Below are 24,604 nucleotides of genomic sequence, written 5' to 3' on the forward strand. Positions count from 1 at the left end.
CCTTGAGTGGAGGACAGAAGCTCTGGGCAAACCCTGCCGTCTAAACACAGGCAGCTGGCCCTCTGTGTCAAACTTGGGGTTTACCAAAAGGCCAAGCAAGGTACACTCCCTGGGAAGTGGTACTTAATTAAACCGTGCCCATTCCAAGTGGGAGCAAAGTCTAAGGGAAGAGGAGCGAACATTTGGATGAATCTAGTCTGTGCATCACTGCATCAGCCATCACAAGAGAGAGGTGTGTTCTGTCCTTGCACTCCTCAGCCTTCCGACTTACCCAGATGATGGAAGAGCCAAAGCTCCTCCCTGGGTTGCTTTCCCTTTCACAATGGTAGCCCTGAGACACTCATGGTCATATTCTTAGTCTACTCGATGCAAAGAACCGGGGCAGGGCCTCCCTTAGCATAAGGTAAAGCATTCACTTGGATAGATCTCCCAGAGATGGATCCTGATGAATTTCAGAACAGTGGCGGTTAGCCAGGTGTGCTAGCTCAGCCTGTAATCCCAACACCTGAGAGACTGGGTCAAGAGCATGGCAAGTTTAAGGCTAACATGGAATATATGTTAAAATCAGTTAATCTGGGCTATATATTGAAGTGCCCGCCTCCCCGCCCAAGGATGAAAACACACACACACACACACACACACACACACACACACACACACACACACCAGAGTGGTGAATTTCTTATTTCACTGTTTCTATGCAGTCTTCTTCTTTATACCCATAATAGATTCCAATCCCCTTTGCCATTTACATGTCAATGCAATCTCAGTCCCAGAAACAAAGAGGTGAATTTTGTACTATGAGGTTTAAATTTCTTTTTCCTACTCAGAAAAAAAAATTATTTCAATTATTTCATAAACTTAGAATAAATTCAGCCATACCTCATTCTGATATATTCTGTTACTATTAGGCTCCTCAGATGATTTAAAGCCACTTTCTCATGTAATCAATCCATCAGTAAATATTCAGTAAATCTGTTTAGAGCAAAGGAATAAAAACACAAGTTACAAAATATTTATCACACTGTTTGCATGTAAGCATGTTTCCAGAGCTTCAGCCTCCTCTAGACAAGAGTAATGTTAATGTTTAACATTAACCTTCTCTTTCATAAGAAGATAGAGACATAATTTACTTAGAGAACATCTGCAGTAAAGTCACTGAGACTGTCACTTTAATGTCTGTGTAAGGATCCTCTTTCCTTGCTTAATTAAAGAATATAGTTTAATTAAAATCTAATTGCACCTCTTCACCTCTTTCCTTCCCTTCTTCTAAGTCTTCTCCTGTCCCCTTCTCACTCCCTCTCAAACTAATGACCTCTTTTTTTGATTATTATTATTTTTTACTATACTTGCCTATGTATTTTTTATAACTGTATGAATACCTATGTAATTTACTCATGACAAAGCCATTCCTTCTTCCTTTTCTTCCTTCCTCCTCCCTCCCTCCTTTCCTTCCTTTCTTCCTCTTTATTTCACAAGGATAATATTCTAACTCATATGATGAAATACACCCTTATATACAAAAGGAGGAAGGTTGTGCATTTGGTTTCTGCCTGTCATGGTTAGTTTCATGTGACAATGAGATGAGGATGTGATGCTTGTTGTTTTGGCCAAACACCAGTCTAAATATATACTGTGGTCTATTTTAAGGTTTGATTAATATTTAAATCAGTAGCAGTTGAATAAAGAAGACCACTTTCAATAACATGGATGGGTCTCATTCAGTGAGTAGAAGAAAGCCTTTAAAAAACAAAGGCTGAACATTCCAGAAAGAACTGACACTTAACACGACATCAGATTTTCCTGTTCATTCATTCTGGCCCTGCATGTGCTGTAATCCCATCAGTCAGTCCTGGAATGCATACTCTTTTTCACAAATCTTTTGAAGTATCTTTTGGTTGATCTTATGAAAGGATGGATGAGGTTTTGTGGTTTTATTTTTTTCATTTTTAAAACCCATTTTAAATAATAGTCTTTTCAACACACTACCAAGTATCCTTTTATGTTCACATTTCCATAGGTATTTTGGCTCTGTGTGTTTGTCTGCACACACACATGAGCACGCATGTTGTTTGAAGAAACTTGAGAAAGGTATCCGCTGACAGATGCCCTCTATCCCCCACCCCACCCCATTTATTTGTCTGGTTGAGGAATTTTACCACACAGGGATAGCTCTGTTGCTGTGCCTTTTGTCCTCATTGAGAATTTTCCAGTAAATGTCTAGTTTCCATCAGAGAAAGTCAGAATATGATGTCCAAGGTTCCTAGATTGAGCCCTCAGTGCTTGGGTGAAATAAAGTGACACTACTCTTCAAGGCCATAGGGTACAAAGGTCTATAAGAGTTTTCTATAACATTGAGTTGAATTCTCAATCCTATCATATCTTCAAAAATACCCAAATATTTAAATTTGGTAGGGAATTTGGTGAGAGAAGACATATGTTGCCTAAAGCTCCAAGTCTAAGAAACAGCAGAAAATGAAAACTGGCTGGGAGAGAGAGATGGGGGATTGAAAGAAAAAAGAAAGGAATGAAAAAAAGAAGGAAGGAAGGAAGAAAGAAAGACAGACAGACAGAGAAAGAAAGAAAGAACTCTCCTGGATGAGCTTGTGCTCCAAACTAAGGCTTTTTCCTTTTTGTTTTGTTTTGTCTTCAATTTTCTTATATAGCTCTCACCATCATACTTTTACTACAGCCCTATGTGTCAAGTGTTGCCTTGAGAATACTAAGGATCACAGAGCTACAGTGGAAAGCAATTTGCTGGAGGAACGTCTCACTCACTGCTGTTATTCTTCTTTGTCTAAGGACCAAGTTCATAGAGATCTGTTGATTGAATTTAGGGTAGGGAGTGGCCTACAAGTTATAGAAATTCGAGTTATTCCTAATTGTCTTATTTTTGCTACATTTTGTTTGTTTGTTTTGTTTTGTTTTTCAAGACAGGGTTTCTCTGTGTAGCTTTGTAGACCAGGCTGGCCTCGAACTCCCAAGTGTTGGGTTTAAAGGTGTGTGCCACCACTTCCCGACTTTTTATTCTCCTAATTGCTGATAGTCTTCAGAACATCTAATGGGAACAGATACACAAATCTCATGTTCTTCCTTCAGAATCAGTAAACTGGCCTGAGATACAGCTGCCTGATTAGATCACATTTCCCAGACATTTTGTACTGAACACATATAGAAACCAGTTCATACCTAAACTTACACTATTGGGGTCTTCTCATACTATTTTCTTTCTTCCTATTAAGATAACCAGCACAGGTCAGTTCAGGAAGTTGGTAGAACTGCTGTACTTTGTCTCTGAATCTTGTTAAATGGGAAAATGTCCTGTTGCCAAGAACACCTTCTCTGAATGATTATGTAATAAACAACAGACAGGGTGAACTTTCCATCAGGATTTTATGTTACTAAGCATGTTTCCACCTTAAGGTATCTACACAGGTTGTAGGATCAATCTTTCTTTCATTCCCTTCTATGCTTCCAGTTAAATGAAAACAGCTCTTTCTTACCTTCCATAAGGTGCTCAGTTAACTGTGGTTAATTAATTCTGTGTCTCATGCTAATTTAATGCTTGTTAGGTCCCTGCAGTGATTGCCTGTTGTTCACTGACCTGGATTTCTCTAGTATTCTGTGCGCAGTAGGACTTCTCTGGAAACTCCTTCCTACAGGAGCTCTGCTAGAAATGTTTTGTTTCTCTCACATAATCACAATGTTACCCCAACTATATGTGTCCAGTAGAGTGCCCTAAAATCTTAGAGTAAATGATTTGAAAAGGTTTAAATGGGCATTTGTAAACTCATATCATCATAGACAGTACTCTTAAGTAGAATTCTTTCTTCCTTTCATTTTTTGGGGAGGGGGCTCTCAGCAGCTGTGTGCTGCAATATGAAGACATATTATATGTCTGTGATAATAGAAAATGAGGCATATGTGTGGAAAGGACAAATATGAAAAGATGACTGAGAACATCGCAGTGGCTCTTGGTTCTAAATCTTCCAGTGGCAACATGGCTGACCTCTCTCTAACCAGGCTGAGTTAGACTGTTGGCAACATTATGCAAAATTATTAACTGCTTGCATGTCCTCAAAAAATGCAAACTGGAGCCAGGCAGTGGTGGTACATACCTTTAATCCTAGCACTTGGGAGGCAGAGGCAGGTGGATATCTGAAAGTTTGAGAACAGCCTGATATGCAAAAGCTAGTTCCAAGACAGGTTCTGAAGCTACATGGGGACCCTCTCTCAAAAACCAAAATCAACAACAAAAGAAATGCAAACTGGATATAGTTAGTGTTTACCTGTCTAAATAGCACACATCACATTAAATCAGAAGAGAGTCACATGGTAACAACCTACTTGCTAAAATTCCATGATTTCTCTGAAGACCTTGAATGTGTGGCTGATTGTGCTCAGATAAACTATAAGCCATGATTTTGCCTGTGCACATTCACTATGTTCCCTTTAAAAAGGGCCCTGCCCACCTCTTGTCTTTCTATCTCTCTGTCTTTCTGTTTCCCCACCCCATGCCTCTCTTTTCTCTTGCTGCTCCTATCCCCTCTCCCCTCCCACCTTTTCCCATTCACTCACCCCTGATGGGAGATGTCATTCTGTATATGTTTCTCATACTGGTTAATGAAGAAAGCACTGTTGACCAATAGGAAAGAAAGATAGGAGGGACTAGGAGACAAGGAGGAAAGAGGAAGTAGTAAGGAGTAGTTAAGATGGAGAGTCAGGAGAAGGCAGAACCGCCAGCCGCCTCTCGCTGGTAAGACCACGTGGAAATACATAGAAATGGGTTAATAATTAAGATAGAGCTAGCCGATAAGAAAGTAGTAACAGGCCAATAGATTTATATCAAATACAGAGTCTCTGTGTGTTAATTGGGGCTGGTGCAGCGGCGGGAGCAGACCAGGCGGCGGTGGAAAAAACCGTACTCCCTACATATGGCGCCCACGTGGCTAATAAGAACTTCCACTTAAAATTTAACAAAAGCTTAAAAAAGGGTTTTAGAAACAAAAGAACAGAGACAAGCAAGGTTTCTTGGTAGCAGCATTTTTTCTCAGTTGGGATCTGTTTTGCTAAAGACATTTTCACGCTGCTCCTTTAAGGAACATTTCCTGACTCAGCATAAGTGGCAAAAAACCACACTGCTTTAAAAAAGAACTCCTAACAATGCTTGCAATGGCAGTGACCACATCTCTAAGCCGGCAACATGCAGACCAAGGCAGTGAGAACAGTTATCAGTGCTGGTGGTAAAATAGCCACGGCCATCTTTGCTAAACCACGGCTGACACAGCTATGATTTTCATTTTAGCAATGTTGTTGTTTACCAGATAAAAGACTCATGGCCAGAAAAAGATAAAGATTTACAGTAAAGACAGATTCATATTAAGAAAAACCTCTAAAGATCTACAGTATGTTCTCAAATATATGTAGGCTTGGGAGAGAAAAGAAATAAAATGGTTTTTAAAAGACAGAGAACAGCTGGGTGTGGTAGCACATGCCTTTAATCCCAGCACTCCGGAGACAGAGGCAAGCAGATCTCTGTGATTCCCAGTAGACCTGGTATACAGAGTAAATTCCAGGACAGATAAGAGTTACACAGTGAAACCCTGTCTCAAAAAATGAAAAAATAGAAGAAAAAGAGTAATAATAAAGTCACTTAAAGATGGAAAGCTCAGAGAGAATCTGGATACTGTATGGTATTATATTGTCTTTGTATTGTTTGACTGCTGAGGAAACAACTGTTGAAGGAAATGCTGCTGGATTAATTCAATTTATATATTTTAAAAATGCTTTGACTCCAATATTTAAGTTCAAGGACAAGTTACTGGGGAAAAGGATTTCTATTTTTGTTTCCACAGAAAATGAAAAGATGTGGATTCCTTCCAGACTAATGTGGTTTGAGCAAGCCAGACTGCCTGAAACAGAGTACCAGGTGATCCTACATTCAAAACAGCTGAACAAAGCAGCCTTGCAGACTACAGCCAAGATTTCTGTGTCTTCTCAGGATCCCCCATGACAGCGCCCCCTATCAGCAAAAAGTAGTTTGGAAAGAATGACGCCCAAATTCCTAAATATAGTTTATAAATGTTTGGTTTCATTTCAATGGGCTTGGTTATAAATGGTTAATGATCACAACTAATATTCTTTTTAAAGGTAAAAAGGGAATTATGGTATAGATATGAATACTTTGTTTTGGAATGGATTTCATTTATTTATACAATTTAAGGTCAATTGTGTGATATGTATATTTCTCCTCTTATTTAGGTATTGTGTTTATATAGCTCAGTTAGAAATGTAATGTATAACTTAGTGCAGATTATAAATAGTTACCTATAATACTCAAAACTTATAGTTAGGTGAGTTAGTATTTCTAGTTATGTAGAGATGTATTTGAGATGAATAGGCATTCTTCAAACCTTTCAAAGACCTACAGAATATGGCATTTAAAATGGTTTAGGGTTTTTCTTGACAGTGAGATATAAATGCTCATGGCAACACCACCTGTGTCAGAAAGGAAGATGGATATCAAAGAAACTCGTTATAAAGTTTGCTTTCAATATGGCAAGACTAGCCATTTGGACAAGATACTGCTCTTGTCTGGACTGTTTGACGTTATGCTGTATAAACTGGACATGCAGGACCCACAGAAAAGCTTAGAGGTTAACAGCACTGGCTTCTCTTCCAGAGGTCCTGAGTTGAATTCCCAGCAACTACCATGAACTTCCCTTAACCTTTTCCCAAAGGTCAACTACATCTGGCAAGGGTACGTAGGTCTACATCAATCCAGGTAATCTGTATCAGATTAGATCCCCACCCTGCTTCCACATAAATTTGCTTGCATTCCCACCATTTAACTCTTCTCTCTACCCTCAAAAGATAACTTTGGCAGATTGCTCACCAACAAACCTTATTGTCTGCCCACAAAACAGTCTAATTGGGTAGTTTCTCTATGCCATTGATGGGGCTTGTCCTTCTGTATATATGTTTCTCTTATTGGTTAATGGATAAAAACACTGTTCAGCCAATGAGGCAGGAAGATAGGCAGGACAAGGAGATGAGACTTCTGGGAAAGGTAGATGGAGAGAACACCACCAGAGATGAATGCCATGTAGGCTGCCAAAGGAGTAACAGGTTCAGACATTCTCCGGTAAGCCAAGATCACATGGAAACACATAGATTTATAGATATAGGTTAATAATTAGGAGAGAGCTAGCCAAATAAAAAGCCTAAGCCATCAGCTGGTATAGATATGAATACTTTGTTTTGGAATGGATTTTCATTTATTGATACAATTTAAGGTCAATTTTGTGATATGTATATTTCTCCTCTTGTTTAAGTATTGTGTAGAAATGTAATATATAATTCAATACAGATTATAGGTAGTACCTATGATAGTCAGATCTTATAGTTAAGTTAGTTAATATTTCTAGGTATACAGACATGTATTTGAGATGGATAGGCATTCTTCAAACCTTTCAAAGACCTACAGAATATGGCATTTAAAATGGTTTAGGGTTTTTCTTGACAGTGAGACATAAATGCTCATGGCAACACCACCTGCATCAGAAAGAAGGATGGACATTAAAGAAACACATTATGGAGTTTACCTCCAATATTGCAAGACTAGCCATTTGGACAAGATAATGCTCTTGGCTGGACTGTTTGACTTTATGCTGTATAAACTGGACATGCAGGAAAAGTGACTGCTGATTTAAGATAGACATTGCTACAGAGTTCCTGCTTCATGGAAGAGTCTGCCAGACAGTCTGAAGGACACAGAGAAAAATGACTGACAAACTACCAATACAAGAAGACAGTTTAAAGTTTCCTGTTTTGCTGAAGAGTCTGCCAGACACACTATGGCCTATGGGCTGAAGATGGAAGATTACAGAAGAACTTCAGGTGACTGACCAGGTAGTGAGTTGTCTCTGTCATTTCTAGAGTTTATATACTATCCTTCTGTGGTCTTTGAAGGAGTTGAAGACAGATAGTTATGATTATAGTTTTCCTTAGTTAGGATTAAAGATAAGTTACATATAAGACTTTAGACTCACAAAGGTAGAATAGATGATGCAATATTTTCTTAAATCTTACTAAATGTTAATGAACTAAATATTGTTAACTGTGATTCTTACTTGATAACTGTTGTACGATTTATTTTGCTATGTTAAGGTTAAAAACATTAATTTTATTTAGACAGAAAAGAGGAGATGATGGGAGATGTCATTCTGTATATATGTTTCTCATACTGGTTAATGAATAAAGCACTGTTGGCCAATAGGAAACCAAGACAGACAGGACTAGGAGACAAGGAGGAAAGAGGAAGTAGTAAGGAGGAATCAACATGGAGAGACTGGGGAGACCAGACGGCAGCCCCACTCCCAGGTAAGATGAGACCACGTGGAAATACTTAGTTAATAGATATGGGTTAATACTTAAGAAAGAGCTAGCCGATAAGAAACAAGTAACTGTCCAACAGCATTATATCAAATACAGAGTCTCAGTGTGTTATTTGGGGCTGGTGCTGCAGTGGGTCCAGGTCAACAGGGAAAACCTACTCATAACAGTCAGCCAACAATTTAATAATATAGTGTCCATGTGCTTATTTGGAGCTGAAAAGGGCAGTGGGGTCTGGCAGGTCAAGAGAACTACCAGCACCATGCCTTTGCTTTTTATAGGATCTTACCCTATAGAAGACAGAGCTGAATTGACTATGCAGCCTTCAAGAAGGAATCAGTTCAGAAGTATACAGTCAGCATCCACCACCACATCTTCTTTCAGATGTATCTGTTTCAGAAGTTCAGGTAAACTACTGAGATCGTTTTCAAGTAACACCTTCTAATATACCTTTACTTGAAATGATGGCTCAGTCCTCTACATAGAGTCAATGATTATAGAAATATCTCAAAAGCCTCAACTTGTTTGTGTTTACTTTGTACTCAAAATAAGTAAGACAATCCTGGATGTATTGACTAATGGCAACCGCAAACACAAAAGAAAACAACAAAACATAAAACTCTAGCTAGATTAGCTCTAGAGCAATGGAAGGAAGTTTCACTTTGAAAACACACATATCTAAAAAGGGCAAACTCCTTCCTTATATCTGAGGAAAAGAATCTGTATATGTGACAATTGGAAAGCAGCCTCAAGTGCCGGTAGAAAGTGACTCCAATGTAATTTAAGGCAGTCACAGACATCACTAGTATGGGAAATCTGTAAGGAAACTCTACTTGAGCCAGAATGTCAGAAATTCTGTCATACAAATGTGCTTTTCTTTTTTACCACAACAGAGAAATCAGTCATTGATGTCAATTTTATGAACTAAGTTTCTGTTTATTCCCTTAAATTACCCGCAGTGCTGTGTGGGAAAATGAATGACACAGACATTATCTCCTGATTGAAACTCCTTCCTTGAGAAAGTGGGCTTTTCTGTCATTTGAAACAGTAAGTTCCTGTCTGAGTGGAGATTAGTCACTTTGATGTTCAAATGAAAGAAAAAGAAAGGCCTGATGGGGCACTGCACAGTGTGGAAAGACAGCAGGAGGGGAGCTCAAGAATCATTTATAATCATAGTTTCTCTAAGTTTCCCTAAAGAAAGTGCAATCCAGGGCAGAGCAGCATAGCTCTCTGCAGGAGGATGGGATGGAGGGAGATGGAGAGAGAGAGAGAGCAGATACATTTAGAGAAGGATGTGTATGACCTTTAATAATGATTAAGTGTGGAGAAGAAAGTTGTTAAATATAGACAGGATTGCAGGCATCCCACCCTGGAGCCCAGTGGTCAGACAGCAAATCAGGGAACAATAAACCATGTGGAGACATTGAGCCTCCCTCCTCTCTATAGATGATAGGAAAGGAGAAAAGGCTATAATCACATGTAAGGAGTATGGATTTTCCTCCTGCTGCCCAGTCTTGTCCCACCGCCACGCCAGCCCCAATTAACACACTGAGACTCTGTATTAGATATAATTCTGTTTGCCAGGTACTTGTTTCTTATTCGCTAGCTCGGTCTTAAATATTAACCCATTTCTGCTGATCTATATATTTCTCTTACCGGGGAGCCAGCCGGCATACTGCTTTCTCCCGACTCTCCATCTTGGCTCCTTCTTACTACTTCCTCTTTCCTCCTTGTCTCCTAGTCTCGCCTATCTGGCTTTCCTATTGGCCAACAGTGCTTTATTCATTAAACCAGTATGAGAAACATATACAGAATGATATCTCCCATCATCTCCTCTTTTCTGTCTAAAAGAAAAAGAAGGGTTTTAAGCTTAACATAGCAAAATATATAACACAACAGTTATCAAGTAAGAATCACAGTTAACAATATTTAGTCCATTAACATTTAGCAAGATTAAAAGAAACTATTCTAAGACTGGGAATTGTGTGTGTGTGTGTGTGTGTGTGTGTGTGTGTGTGTGTGTGTGTGTACAGTCTTCAATTCAATCCATGAGGAATCCTCAGCCTTCAGCTCTTTGTTGCTTTTCTCCCAAAGCATAAAAGACTAAAAGAATGAATGATGTCTTCATCTAGGATGAAGTGTTTTGGGAAAGCAAAACAGCTGTTGTTTCATGATGTGTGCTAGAAAACTTCTTTTCAAGAGCAGAGACATCCATCCTTTGACCCAACCCACTCTTAACAGTCAACATTCTGGCAAGTATTTAAAAGACAGTTCAGTTTGCATGATTGACAATGTTCTAATTTTCCAAGAAAGGGTTTTTTTTAATGTGGTTTATGAAAGTTATTATCACTAAGAATGAATGAAGGTAGATTCATGGATGCTGGATGCCTGACCAGTTCATACATGTAGTTATTATTGCTAGCTCATTGAGGGAAAGAGAAGCATCATAGAAGATTTCTCACAGTTGAGAATCAAGCAGGAAATCTTGACCAGTGTTCTTATGCAGTGTTAGTACAGGAATTCATGCCTCTTGAACAGTTTTGAGTTAAGGCTCATTGTCAAAAAGGAAAATCAATCATTAGTAGACCCTAAGTCACATAAAAGAGAGTAAGGGAATGACATTCTTCTGGTCTCCAACAGTGAATCACAGAGAACAGGACCAAGAATTGTTCTTGATCTCAGTTGATATATCTGTTATATTTTTTTTTTCAAGACAGGGTTTCTCTGTGTAGCTTTGTAGCCAGGCTGGCTTCAAACTCACAGAGATCTGCCTGCCCCTGCCTCCAGAGTGCTGGGGGTAAAGGTGTGCACTATTACTACCTGGCAACATACCAGTTCTTGCTCAGGTGAGTCTCTAAATTATATCACTAATGTCTTCCAATTGTGTCATTAAATTTTCAATGATGATATCATTATAGTGTTCTATAGCAATGTTATTAACAATGTTATTTACTATGTTATAGAAAGACTAGAAAGTATATTTGCGATTACATAGTCAATAGTAAAGAAAAGGGATGAAAGGAAAGAATGAAGGGAAGTGGGGGGGATTCAATGGAGGGGATTCAATTCAAATGAGAATTCAAATGAGGAAAATAAATAGCTTTTGGGGAGGGATGGAGAAAGGGAGGGAGAGAGGGAGAGCAACAGGGGTCAATATGAAAAATAAGAAAAATTAAAAAATAGCTTTGATATAATTTTATTTAATGTACACTTAGGAGTAGACCAACTCTGTTTACTCCCAACACAGCTTTTTCCAAGAAGGCCACTTACTTACAGTAGCTACAACTTAAATCAAACATCTTAGTGTGTGAGATTCTGCATATGCTTACAGGTCATCTTCAGCCCAAAGTCAGTGATCTTCATTGAGATCCATACTGTGGAGGTAGTATCAGTGTTCCAATTTAATGAGCCTGATTTAAAAAGTTTCTTCATCAAAGCATGTATGTTCCAGGCAGAAGAATGTAGTGATAGTTCTATAAGTGAGACTAGTCATTTGGGAATTGAATTGGTAAATGAAGAAATACAGGTTCAGTAGTGAAAAAGAAAGATGCTTACCATATATGGATTGCCCCCAAATGTAAAAGAACAGAACATGCAAATCTAGAATATTCTTGACCTTCATGTAGGGAATAGTGCTTATAATCCTATTTTCCCTTGAGTTAGTCTCCTCAGGAGACTAAAACAGAATACCATCATTGGAAGGAGAAGATCACATGTGATGTCAAGTGGACCTTTTAGGTAGCAAACAATGGAGTGACTAAAATCTTACAGAACATGGTGGAGTGAATGGCTGTCTATTGCTGATAAACAAAGTATGCTTTTATTTTCTTTTTTAATTAACCTCAATGATACAGAATCTGGCCAATGACTTAATCTCAATACAATGTTGATTGTGTTGTAGAAAGGCAACGATATGAACTCATACTAATATCAGTAGTTCTTATTCTCCAAAAAGAATTCACGAATTAGAAACATGTAGGCTACAGTCAGTTGCCAACACTTAGGGAGGATGTCTTTCAGTGGGTATTTCATCAACTGTTCTATCCAGTGGGAAAGGAATTTTGGAGAAGGGGTTGGATCTCCCTGATACTTAATTCAGTATATCAGGCAGTCTTCTCAGACACAGAACTCTATTGTGCATGCAGAGTGCACACTGAAAAATTTAGCATTCTTTTAAAAATACAAGATTGGAGACAGGAAATCTAAGGGAAGTGACTAAGAAAAAAAAGGGGTGTTGTAAAGTGCAAATGTGGATAATAGATGCAGAAAAGCATTTTTAAAGTGTGTTTGAGCTCCTCTTTAGAGAAGGAATAGTGACACCTGGGAAAGTGGTGTTAAATAAATAACCCCACCAAAACCCATTAGGAGACCAGATGCACTGAGCACAGATCCACAGAGCTGAATTAATGAGGACATCTTGCTTTAAATCATTTGAAAATCTGGATGCTATTTGTCATTGAAATGTAACCTAATGCATGTTTATACATTTTATAGCTATAAAATGCTCACCTTCAGATCAAGTGCAATGCTGTGTGTGTGTGTGAGTGTGTGTGTGTGCTGTATTTGGATGTATGCTTCCTTCACTCTAATTCTCTCTGGGGTACACACTGCCAGTGCCCTCCTAGATGTATGTGAAGAGTAGCACAATTATATGCTTCTTGCAAGTAGCATCTGGCAAGCCATTGAAATTCCACCGTTCAGCATGGTAGCATCTGCTTACACTCATATCTCTCAGAGAGGGAACACAGGAAGGCCAGAACTTTAAGATACCCTACATTTATAGAGAATTGTAGGCCAACCTCAGATACATGTCATCTTGTCTCAAAAAAAAAATAATAATCTACAAATTTAGCAGGCTTCTGTTTAAACACGGAAACACTTTATCCTGCCCTTTGTCTTCCAAGGGTACACTGTCACCACAGTCATCTTCTTCGGGCTCCAAATGTGTCATTCCATTCTCTAGTGCAAAACCTTTGTCAGGTTACCTGCCTCCCACACATGAAATCTAAACACCCACTTGGTAATTCAAGCATCATGGGACATAACCTTTGAGAACCTCCTCTCTGAAAAAGAAATACAAATTTTAGTGTTTGCTATGTTTTCCTTTTCTCCAGTCTTTTTATATTTGCTTTGCAAAATACTATTCTGACAAAAAAAATCCCAAAATTTATAGTTGCAAAAATGTACAAAGTGGCCGTGATGGTCTGCTGCTGGCTTCTGTGAACATTCCTAGGGGAAAGGAAAGGGCAGTGAAGAAGCTGTCCTTTCCATCAGAAAAGAGAGTTTGCCACAGGCCCTGCACAAGTGTTCCTGTGCAATTCACATCTTTGTGTTTACCAGATGAAGACAGTTTGTGTGCTATACATCCACTTGGCTCTCCCACTTTCCTATGAAGAGTCACGGGATAGCTCTTTTCCTTAATTGGAGAGAGGATATTGTCAGATCAGAAACGCATGTCAGAGTTGCCAGGGAAGTGACAGTGACTTGTTCTTTCTGACGTTTTCTGCTATATAAGCCTGAGTTTTATCACTAGAATGAAAAGTGCCTAAAGCAAAAATTATGAGAGACAAATGCCCAAGCAATAGAAAGGAAATTGGTGCAGGAGCAATGAAATAGAGGCTGGAGTAAGCCCTGAAGCTGTGCCAGACTTCCCTTCTGTAGCAGGTTGAAGAGATGTGGGGAGGATCTGGACTCTCATGTTGCCTGCGGAGGCTTTTTTGCCACTCCTTACTTTTCTAGCTAAAGAGTAATTGCACCCTTACATTACAAAAGCAGTGACTGCCTAAATCTGCATTGTGTTATTGAAATGGAGAAGTGTTCATTTAGAGATCTGGCCTGGCATAGTAGCAACATGGAATTAGATTCCAAAAATGATACCAAGAGGCCAAGGAAGATAGAGGTGAGAAAAAAAGACCATCTGATGTTTAGCTTCCCAACTGTGAGTTTCATGGATGCTCTAGAACACTTGAATTGTTTCCCTGTTTGCTTTCCCTAACTACTCTCTTCACTAATGCAGTGCTTTGAATAGGAATGGCTCCCATAGACTCATATGCTTAAAGGTATGGTCATTAGGGAATGCCACTACTTCAGAGGGACTAGGATGTGTGACCTTGTTGGAGTAGATGTGGCCTTTTTAGGGGAAATGTGCCACTGACGATGCTGAAGCCAGGCTTTATGACTGACTCTCTTCCTGTTACCTTCCTATATGGATGTAGAACTCTCAGCCTCCTCTTCACCAACATGTCTGCCTAAACACCACCATGATTTCTGCCATGACTATAATGGGCTAAACCTCTTAACTGTAAACCAGTCCCAAGTAAATGCTTTCTTTTATAAGAGTTGCTTTGTGATAGTGATGTCTCTTCACAGCAATAGAACACTGACTAAAATCCCTGCTGAGACTGGGATATGGGTAACCTGATGGGGGATGTCCTTCTGTACATATGTTTCTCTTATTGGTTGATGAATAATACAGAGAAACCCTGTCTCGAAAAACAAAGCAAACAAACAAACAACAACAACAACAAAAACACCGATTGGTCAGTAGACAGGCAGGAAAGATAGGCAGGGCTACAAGACCAGGAGAAGGCTGGGGAGAGGAAGGCAGAGAGGAGCCATCAGAGAGAGGCCACTTAGCAGAGGAAACAGTAACAGGCCCAAGCCCTTCTCCAGTAAGGTAAGACCTCATGGAAATATTTAGAATAATAGAAATGGTTTAATAATTAAGAGAGAGCTAGACAATAAAAGTCCTAGCCATTGACCAACAATTTAATGATTAATATAGCCACCATTTGGGGCAAATCAGATGAGGGACCAGGCAGAACAGAAACCTCCATCTTCAGTAACCAATATCTCTGATCTTTTATGTATGATCTAGGGATGCAAACCCTAGTCCTTGTACTTGCACAGCTAGTATTTTGCTCACTGAGCAAGTCATCTCCTCAGCCCAACTCTTATTAATTTTGTATGTTAGAAGATTCCAGAACATAAAGGGATCATTCTGTATGTGTGAAAATACTATCATTGCCTTTCTCTATTACCTAAAGGATCTAGGGAGAGAATGTCAAATATTCTTTCTCTGAAAAAAGAAAAATGGCAGAGAAAAACACATAGTATACAATAAACAATAACAAATTTGCCCCATTGCTTATTGATAGTGATTTGGATATTGCTAGGATCCATCATGGGTTATCTCTTACTGCCTTGCATTTTCTTCAAATTTATGACTTTAATTTTATATTTATGCCTAAGAAGTTTTTATGTTGTAAAACAAGGTTGGAGGTTATTAAGCAAAAGGAAGTATGCTCTGAGAGAATAAGAACAAAGGGCAGGTGTGGAGAAAGGTATGCTCCATGTCCTCAATATTGAGATTATTTATTATATATTGCAAAGTATGGATTGAATTTAATCTTTTTGCATATATGCATTTCATGATTCCAGTACCATTTGATATACACATATATGTCTGAGTTATTCTGTTCTGTCATGAATGTATATCCCTGCCTTAATACCATGTACCATGTTAAGTGACTTATCATAATATTTCTCATTACTACAAAGTTAATCTGGATTCTGTAGACCTTGACATTTTCATATGAATTTTATAACCATATTCTCTCAATTTTCACCCCAAAAAAGCATGAAAGAAATTTGAAATTTCATGATAAAGGTCTTGGAGAGGTCAGGGATGACAGGAACATACCTAAACATAATAAGAGCATTATACAGCAAACCAACTGCCAACATCAAACTGAATAGAGAGAAACTTAAGCCAATTCCTCTAAAATCAGGAACAGGACAAGGCTGCCCTCTCTCTCCATATCTCTTCAATATCGTACTAGAAGTTCTAGCTAATGCTATAGGACAACAAAAGGAGATCGAAGGGGTTCCAAATTGGAAAGGAAGAAGTCAAACTGTCCCTATTTGCAGATGATATGATAGTTTACATAAGCGACCCAATAAACTCTACCAGGGAACTCCTACAGCTGATAAACACTTTCAGCAAATAGCAGGATACAAGATAAACTCAAAAAAATCAGTAGCCCTACTTTTTTCAGACGACAAAGAGACAGAGAAAGAAATCAGAGAAACATAACGCTTTACAATAGCCACAAGCAACATAACGTATCTTGGTGTAACACTTACCAAACAAGTAAAAGACCTATATAATAAGAACTTTGTGGCTCTAAAGAAAGAAATTAAAGAGAATACCAGAAAATGAAAAGATCTCCCATGCTCTTGGATAGGTAGGATAAACATAGTAAAAATAGAAAACTTGCCAAAAGCAATCTACATATTCAATGCAATCCCCATTAAAATCCCACCACAATTCTTCACTGACCTTGAAAGGATAATAATCAACTTTATATGGAAAAACAAAAGACACAGGATAGCCTAAACAACCCTATTCAATAAAAGAACTTCAAGAGGTATCACCATTCTGACTGTAAGCTCTACTACAGAGCTATAGTTCTGAAAACAGCCTGGTATTGGCATAAAAACAGACAGGTAGACCAATAGAATCGAATTGAAAATCCTGATATTAACCCACACACCTATGAACACCTGATTTTCGAAAAACAGCTAAAATTATACAATGGGGTGAGGACAGCATCTTCAACAAATGGTGCTGGCACAATTGGATGAGGGTGTGTAGAAGACTGAAGATAGACCCATGTCTGTTGCCATGCACAAAACTCAAGTCCAAATGGATCAAAGACCTCAAAATCAATCCAGCCACATTGAACCTCTTAGAAGAGAAAGTAGGAGGTACCCTTGAACAAATTGGTATAGGAGACCACTTCCTGAACATAATTCCAGTGGCACAGACACTGAGAGAAACAATTAATAAATGGGACCCCTTCAAACTTAGAAGCTTCTGTAAGGCAAAGGACACAGTGGACAAGACCAAACGGCAGCCCACATTTCACCAATCCTATATCCGACAAAGGGCTGATCTCCAAAATATACAAAGAACTCAAGAAACTAGTCAACAAAACACCAACTAACCCTATTAAAAAATGGGGTACAGAACTGAAGAAAGAATTCTCAATAGAGGAAATCAAAAAGGCTGAAAGATACTTAAGAAAATGCTCCACATCTTTAGCTATCAGGGAAAAGCAAATCAAAACAACTTTGAGATACCATCTTACTCCTGCCAGAATGGCTAAAATTAGAAACACCAATGATGACTTATGTTGGAGAGGATGTGGAGAAAGGGGAACACTCCTCCACTGCTGGTGGGAGTGCAAACTCCTACAGCCATTTTGGAGATCACTATGGCGGTTCCTCAGAAAATGGGAATTAGTTTACCACAGGACCCGGCAATCCCCCTCTTAGGCATATACCCAAAGGATTCTCATCCATGCAACAAGGACATCTGTTCAACTATGTTCATAGCAGCACTATTTGTAGTAGCAAGAACCTGGAAGCAACCTAGATGCCCCTCAATTGAAGAATGGTTAATGAAGATGTGGCACATCTACACAATGGAATACTACTCTGCAGAAAAAAATAATGGTATCTTGAAACTTGCAGGCAAGTGGATGGCACTTGAAGAAACCATCCTGAATGGGGTAACCCAGTCACAAAAAGAGGAACACAGTATGTACTCACTCATATATAGATTTTAGACCTAGATCAAAGGATCACCAGCCTATAATTCACACCACCAGAGGAACTAGGATACAAGGTGTATTCTAAAAGATTCATATAAAGTCCCTCACAAAACTGGGAAGGGACAAGTCCCCCAGAGCTCAGGTGAAGTGGGGGGGGGGGCGGCAGCGAATGGAGAGAGAAGTAGGAGAAAACGAGGGGGAGGAAAGGAAAACATGTGCGACCAGGAAGATTGAGCCTGGTTAGGAATAGAAGACAGGAAAGAGAGAGAGAGACAGAGAGACAGAGAGAGAGAACATAAAAGTGGGAGCCAATATTGGTTTGAAGATAAAATTGAACACAAAGAAAGGTCTAGAGAACTACAAGACTGCTCCCAACTAACAATTTGAGCTTCCATGGAAAGGCTATCATAAATGCTCTTCCCAGAGAGTGAGATCAACAACTAACTTATCCATGGAGCCCTCTACGAATGCCTGTTGGAAACAGGATCAAATACCCATACATAAATACTGAATCGAACTAGAACCCAGATGCAGATGGAGAGGATAAGACCATGCAGCAGAAACACATACAGACAGCTTACCTGAACAAGGAGGAGCTAAGGGCCACTAGACTGATAGCTGGGAAGCCAGCATGGGACTGACTCAGGCCCCCCTGAATATGGGTCTCCTCAGACAGTGGAGCCAGGATGTATCCTTGGTGCACAAAAGGACTTTGCGAACACATCCCCCATGGAGGGATAACTGCCTTAACCTAGAGACAGGAAAGAAGCCCTAGTCCCTACTTCACATGACCTGTCAGATCTACATGACCCCAACTGGATGGCATTCCCCTACATATAGAATTGGGGTGGGGGGATGGGAGGGGAGGGTGATTAGAGTGCATGTGAGAGGGCAGAGAGGGAGGGAAGGAGGGAGGGAGGGAGAGAAGAAGGGAGAGAGGAAAGGAGGGAAGGAGGGAGGAAGGGAGGGAGGGAGAGGGAACTGGGATCGACATGTAAAATAATAAATTAAATTTAAAAAAAAATGCTTTGACTCCAACATTTAAGTTCAAGGACAAGTTACTGGGGAAAAGGATTTCTATTTTTGTTTCCACAGAAAATGAAAAGATGTGGATTCCTTCCAGACTAATGTGGTTTGAGCAAGCCAGACCGCCTGAAACAGAGTACAAGGTGATCCTACATTCAAAACAGCTGGACAAAGCAGCCTTACAGACTACAGCCAGGATATCTGAATCTTCATCGAATTCCCCATGACAGCGCCCTTACCAGCAGGAAGTAGTTTGGAAACAACAACGCCCAAATTCCCAAATATTGTCTATAAATGTTTGTTTTCATTTAAATGGACCTTGTTATATAAAATAAATAAATAAATAAATAAATAAATACAGGGTAATTCAGCCTGAAAAAAAGAAAAAGAAAAAGAAATTTGAAAAGAAATATGATGCATGAAAACATCAGGATGAAAAAATAATGTGATTTCTTAACAATATTGAACACATTGATGAATGAATATATCACTTCTTTTAAGTTTGCTTAATTTATCCTGATATATATATATATATATATATGTATATATATATATATATATAATTTTTCTTATTTTACAGTTCCCTCTTCCTCCCTCCCATGCTCCCTGACCCCTCCCATCCCATCTCCCCCATTCCAGAGGGAGGGTGATGCCTTCTAGGAGAGATCATCAAAATCTGTTATTCATTTCGAGTAGGGACTAGGCCCTCTCTCCTTCCTCTAGGCTAAGGGAGTTTCCCTCCATGGGGAATGTGCTCCCAAATGCCTGGGCAGTCTAAGGGACCTCTGACATCCTGTAACCAGGATGTATACCAGATGCACAAAAGGACTTTGGTTTTAATTCTTAGTTTACAAAATCCTTGCAGTTCTTACTATCCTTTTACAAAAAAATATTTCATAGTGGTTACATTTTGTAAGTTGGTGTAGAGGAAGACATTAATTTGGGGCATAGTTATAGCATATGTATTTTCCAAATTCACCTTATATAGCCATTTTTTCTCCTAAATTCTGTGTATTTCTAATAACAGACACAGAAAGTAAATACAATTTTTAGTTTTGTTCTGATTTATCTCTATTGCTTTTCTTTATTGTCTCATTATAATGACTAAAATCTCTGATACTAAATAAATATTATAAGAATGAAATATCATGGAATAACAAGTTAAACTGACATGTATTTGTGATTTCAGCACTGAGGAAATAGAGACAGGTGAATCACAAGACTCTTTGGCCAATCAGCCTAATCTACTTGGAGAGATTCAGGACAGTGAGGAAGAAATACTATTTCTAACAATAAAGTATATGACACCAAAGGAATGGTACCTGGAGTTAGCCCATGTGCAACCTGGCCACACACAAACAACCTGAGGACACACACACACACACACACACACACACACACACACACACACACACACACACACACACAAATGGACAACTTTGATCTTATTCCTGGTCTTAAGGAGAATATTGAGTGTAGATGTCCATGTACATAACTTTCATTAGGTTGGGAACCTCCATTCTATTTTAAACACACTGTGAAGTCTTATCAGAAATAGATTTACAAATTTGTTAAAAGCCTTTTTTCTGACATTGAGGTGATCATTAACTTTTTTCCTTGTCCATTAGTGTGGCAAATGTTATTTTTCATTTGCAAAGGCTCAAGAAATCATGTATTTCTGAAACAATCTACTTACTTTTGACCAAAATGCATGTTATACTTAATGTTGTTTTCAAATTCCAGAAATCTATTCAGACTTTTTCCATTGTTTTAGAGTTTGCTTTTATAATACTAATTTTATTTTAGTTTTGGTATTGAGATTTAGTGTACCTCTTCATACTCAGACACTATGAATAGCATATATATGGTAAAAGACAATATCACTTTATAAAAGATATGATGAAGTTTAAGATCCTAGGATAGATAGTTTTTCCTGTTAGCTTTGAATGCTGAGACAAGTATTCTGATTAGAATAAAGCCAAGCATCTTTTGGAAACAGACAAAAGGGAGGAGAGAGCAATCTGACCACAAAAGAAGAGATGGAAACAATGTACCCAGAAGCCAAAGACGCTAGGAGACACCAGAACCTTAAAGGATCAAGGAAAGGTCTTCCCCTGTAGACCTCAGAGTGTTGAACTCCCAATGACAAGCTGGTTTTAGTCCTGGAGCTTTTGAGAAGGAGAAAGAATACCTTTCTGTTATGAAGAGTTCAATGAAAAAGTACACAAAATAATAAAATTATAACAAAGTTTGTATAAGTATTAATTATTTTGATATTTTAGAATTTAGTAGTGAAACCATCTTGATTTAAGATTCTCTTTGGGGGAATCTTTTTCTATAAATTTCCTTTTTTTATAATTGGCAGTTATTCAAGTTGTCTATTTATTATGAGCAAGCTTTGGCAAGTTGCATTTTTCAAAACATCCATCTGTTTCACCTAAGTTGCTAAGTTATTGACGTAGTGTTGTGATGCTATTCATTATTTATGATATTGGCTTGAATATTTTTATCTTTCATTGTTTTGCTTTGTTTTCTTTCAGGCATATTACTGTTAGATTATGTATTCTTCTGAAATGTTTATGTGGACTTCTGATTTTCCATATTTCCTGGGTTGTTTTACTTCTCTGTAGGATGGTATGGTTGCAATTACCTGAGACTGTACTGGAGTAAAGTGGATGATGCCATGATAAAGAAGAATGTTTGTACACTGACATGTAGAGAAACCGTTTAAAGATTAATGAAGAGATTGGAGTAATAGAACATAAATCTGTAATAATTCCTTTCCTAGTGCTGGGGAGGTAGTTCAGCAGAAGGAGTGCTTACTTTGCAAGCACAAAGAATTGAATTTGGATCTCTGGTGTCCACAGAGATAGTTAGTCAGTGTGGAGCTGTGCATCTGTAACCCCAGTGCTTGGGAAGCAGAGGCAATCAGACCCTTGGGTCTTGCTTGGCCAGCCAGCTTAGCTGAAACAACACCTCCAGGTTCTGAGATAGTCCTCCAAATCTAAAGAAAATAATGAAAAAACAACATGACTAGCAGCAAAGGAAGACATATGATGTCAATCACTGGCCTAAAGAATCTTATAGAAAGAGCTTACCCATCTGACAGCTGGGGAACCAGCATTAAGACCAGTCCAGTCACCCTGAATGTGGGTGTGTATGGGGGCTTGGGCAGTCTATGGGGCCTCTAGCAGTGGAACCAGTATTTATCCCTAATGCAGGAATGGGTTTTGGGAACCCATTTCCCATGGATGTATATTCTCCCTGTCTAGATACAAGGGTGAGGGTCCAGGTCCTGCCCCAAATGATATGACAGATTTTGATGATCCCTCACAGGACGCCTCACCCTCCCTGGGGAATAGATAGGGGTGGGATTGGGGGATGATAGTGGGAATGGGAGGATGGGAAGGAGAGAGAACAGGGGTTGGTATGTAAACTAAGATTGTCTTTAATTTAAATAAAAATTAATTTTAAAGGAGAGGTGCATAAAGAAGTGAGTGCACCCTCAGGCACAAGTACATGATCGTACATGCACTTGAATGCACACACACACACACACACACACACACACACACACACACATACACATACACACACACACACACACACACACATCCACTTCTTATGCACGTATTCTGGTCATAACCATGAGGCATATTTATTTCTCACTAAAAGATCTATATTTATAACAAAGACCTTATGTAATCAACCAATGAAGGTTAGTAAGCTGACTTGAGTCAGGAAAAGTGGCAGACTGAGGGTTAGCAAGTCCTTCTTTATGAGTACTAACAACTGAGACAAGTTCATGGAGCAGCTACATTAAAGATTTCAGGAATAATCTTAAAACTAGACCAAAATTACAGAACGGTGATAGGAGCTGAATGGTGATAAGCTGAAGGATGAGGGGGCTAAAGAATGAGGTGCTGGAGAGTACTTTGGGATGGGCTGCCCTTTTCCTACTCTGCACAGTGGCATGCTGGGTGGTGAGATCCGTGGAGATTGTGGTGGAGCATAGACCTTCTACAGAAGCTAACTACAGGACAGAATCCATAGCATGGCTATAGAAGTTATCTTCACAGGCACTTCCAACATGGTGCAGGAGTTTGCTAAGTCTAAGGAATCATTAACTAGAAACAGGTCCTGTGAAAACAAATTCCAAAGTAAATTCTTTTGTGTCAGAGTAGTAAATATTTTACATAGAGAAACACTTTAAAATTAGCCATTTCTTCAACCTTCTATGGAAACTCTGAAATTGAATTTTCATGTCCTTCCTGGGTCTAATTCATCTTGTATGGTGGTGATTCCAAGGTCCTTGGCCATTGCGCTTGTCTTCTGTTTCCATGTCTCTAATATTTATCTGAATGAGTTCTGAAATATGATGGCAGAGTGATGCTAATGGAAGATTGCATGTAAATCACTATCTCCAATGTATTAGGACTATGTTTAATTTTCTAAATAGCCTGACTGCCTAGGTAGAAAATAAAGAAGACTGGAAACATTACCTTTCCTTATATTCCAGCTAATTGAGGGAAATAACCCAAGTGTAGGATTTGCCAGCAGCATAGGTTTTATTTAAAATAAAGAGCTTTCTTATCTAGACAGCACAATAGAGAGGGCCTTTGACACACACATTTGTCTGTAAAGCAGCAGAGTTTTCATGGGCTTTGGCCTTTAGGGAAAGAAAAAACAGAACCATGCATTTTGAGTAGATGCACATTTAGTGGATGTTGTAGGTCACCTACAGGCAATGTGTCTTTAATTCCTTCTGCCTTATATGCTCTAATTTGCCCTCCTGGGATTGAGAAGTGGATTAATGAACACTGTCAGGGAATGATAGCAGACATACTGTCTCAGTATCTTTTCTTAACATCTCCCATAACCTTTCAGTACCATCCATATATTTTCTTGCTGATTTAAGCAATTAATTTCTACTAACGACAAAACACATGAATGGGAAATGCAAATAAAAGGTCAGAGCAGTCTTCACTTTGTTGTGAACCTATTTTCAAAATGTGTTGTTTTTCTTGGGCATTATGGAACTTCTATAGTTATGTTTTATGAATCTGAATAGAAAGTGATATATCATGCACTAATCTCTACAAATAATTATTAATTGCTATACACTCCAGAGGTTTAAAGATTTTGGGACTGTTTAGATAAATACACATAATCCACTCCTTAAAGGAGAGGACATCTTAATTGAGGTGACAACAGTGTTTGCCTTCTTTGAAGTGCCATCTACAAGGAGTATTGATGGAAGCTGCTGTGGAATTCAGCAGAAAGAAACACCTTTACTCAGCAGCCCTTGTAGGCCAGTTTGCATCCAAGTAGCACCAACAACAACATGCAACCTCATCAGACCAATAACCTTGAATATAGCAGTTGTAGAAAGTTAAGCTTGAGTGGAAAATATACAGTATCCTAGATGAAAGCCCTTTATTTGTCATGCCCATACTGTTCGGTCTAGTTAGCCCAGCCCTGGTAGATTCCATAAAGAAAGCCCCTCTCTAGCAAGTATTAGTAATTAGTAAATATCTTCTAGGTTAGTGAAGGGAGTTCTGTGCATA

This window comes from Phodopus roborovskii, unplaced genomic scaffold (genome assembly GCF_943737965.1).
Source record: "Phodopus roborovskii unplaced genomic scaffold, PHOROB, whole genome shotgun sequence".
NCBI classification, from domain to species: Eukaryota; Metazoa; Chordata; class Mammalia; order Rodentia; family Cricetidae; genus Phodopus; species Phodopus roborovskii.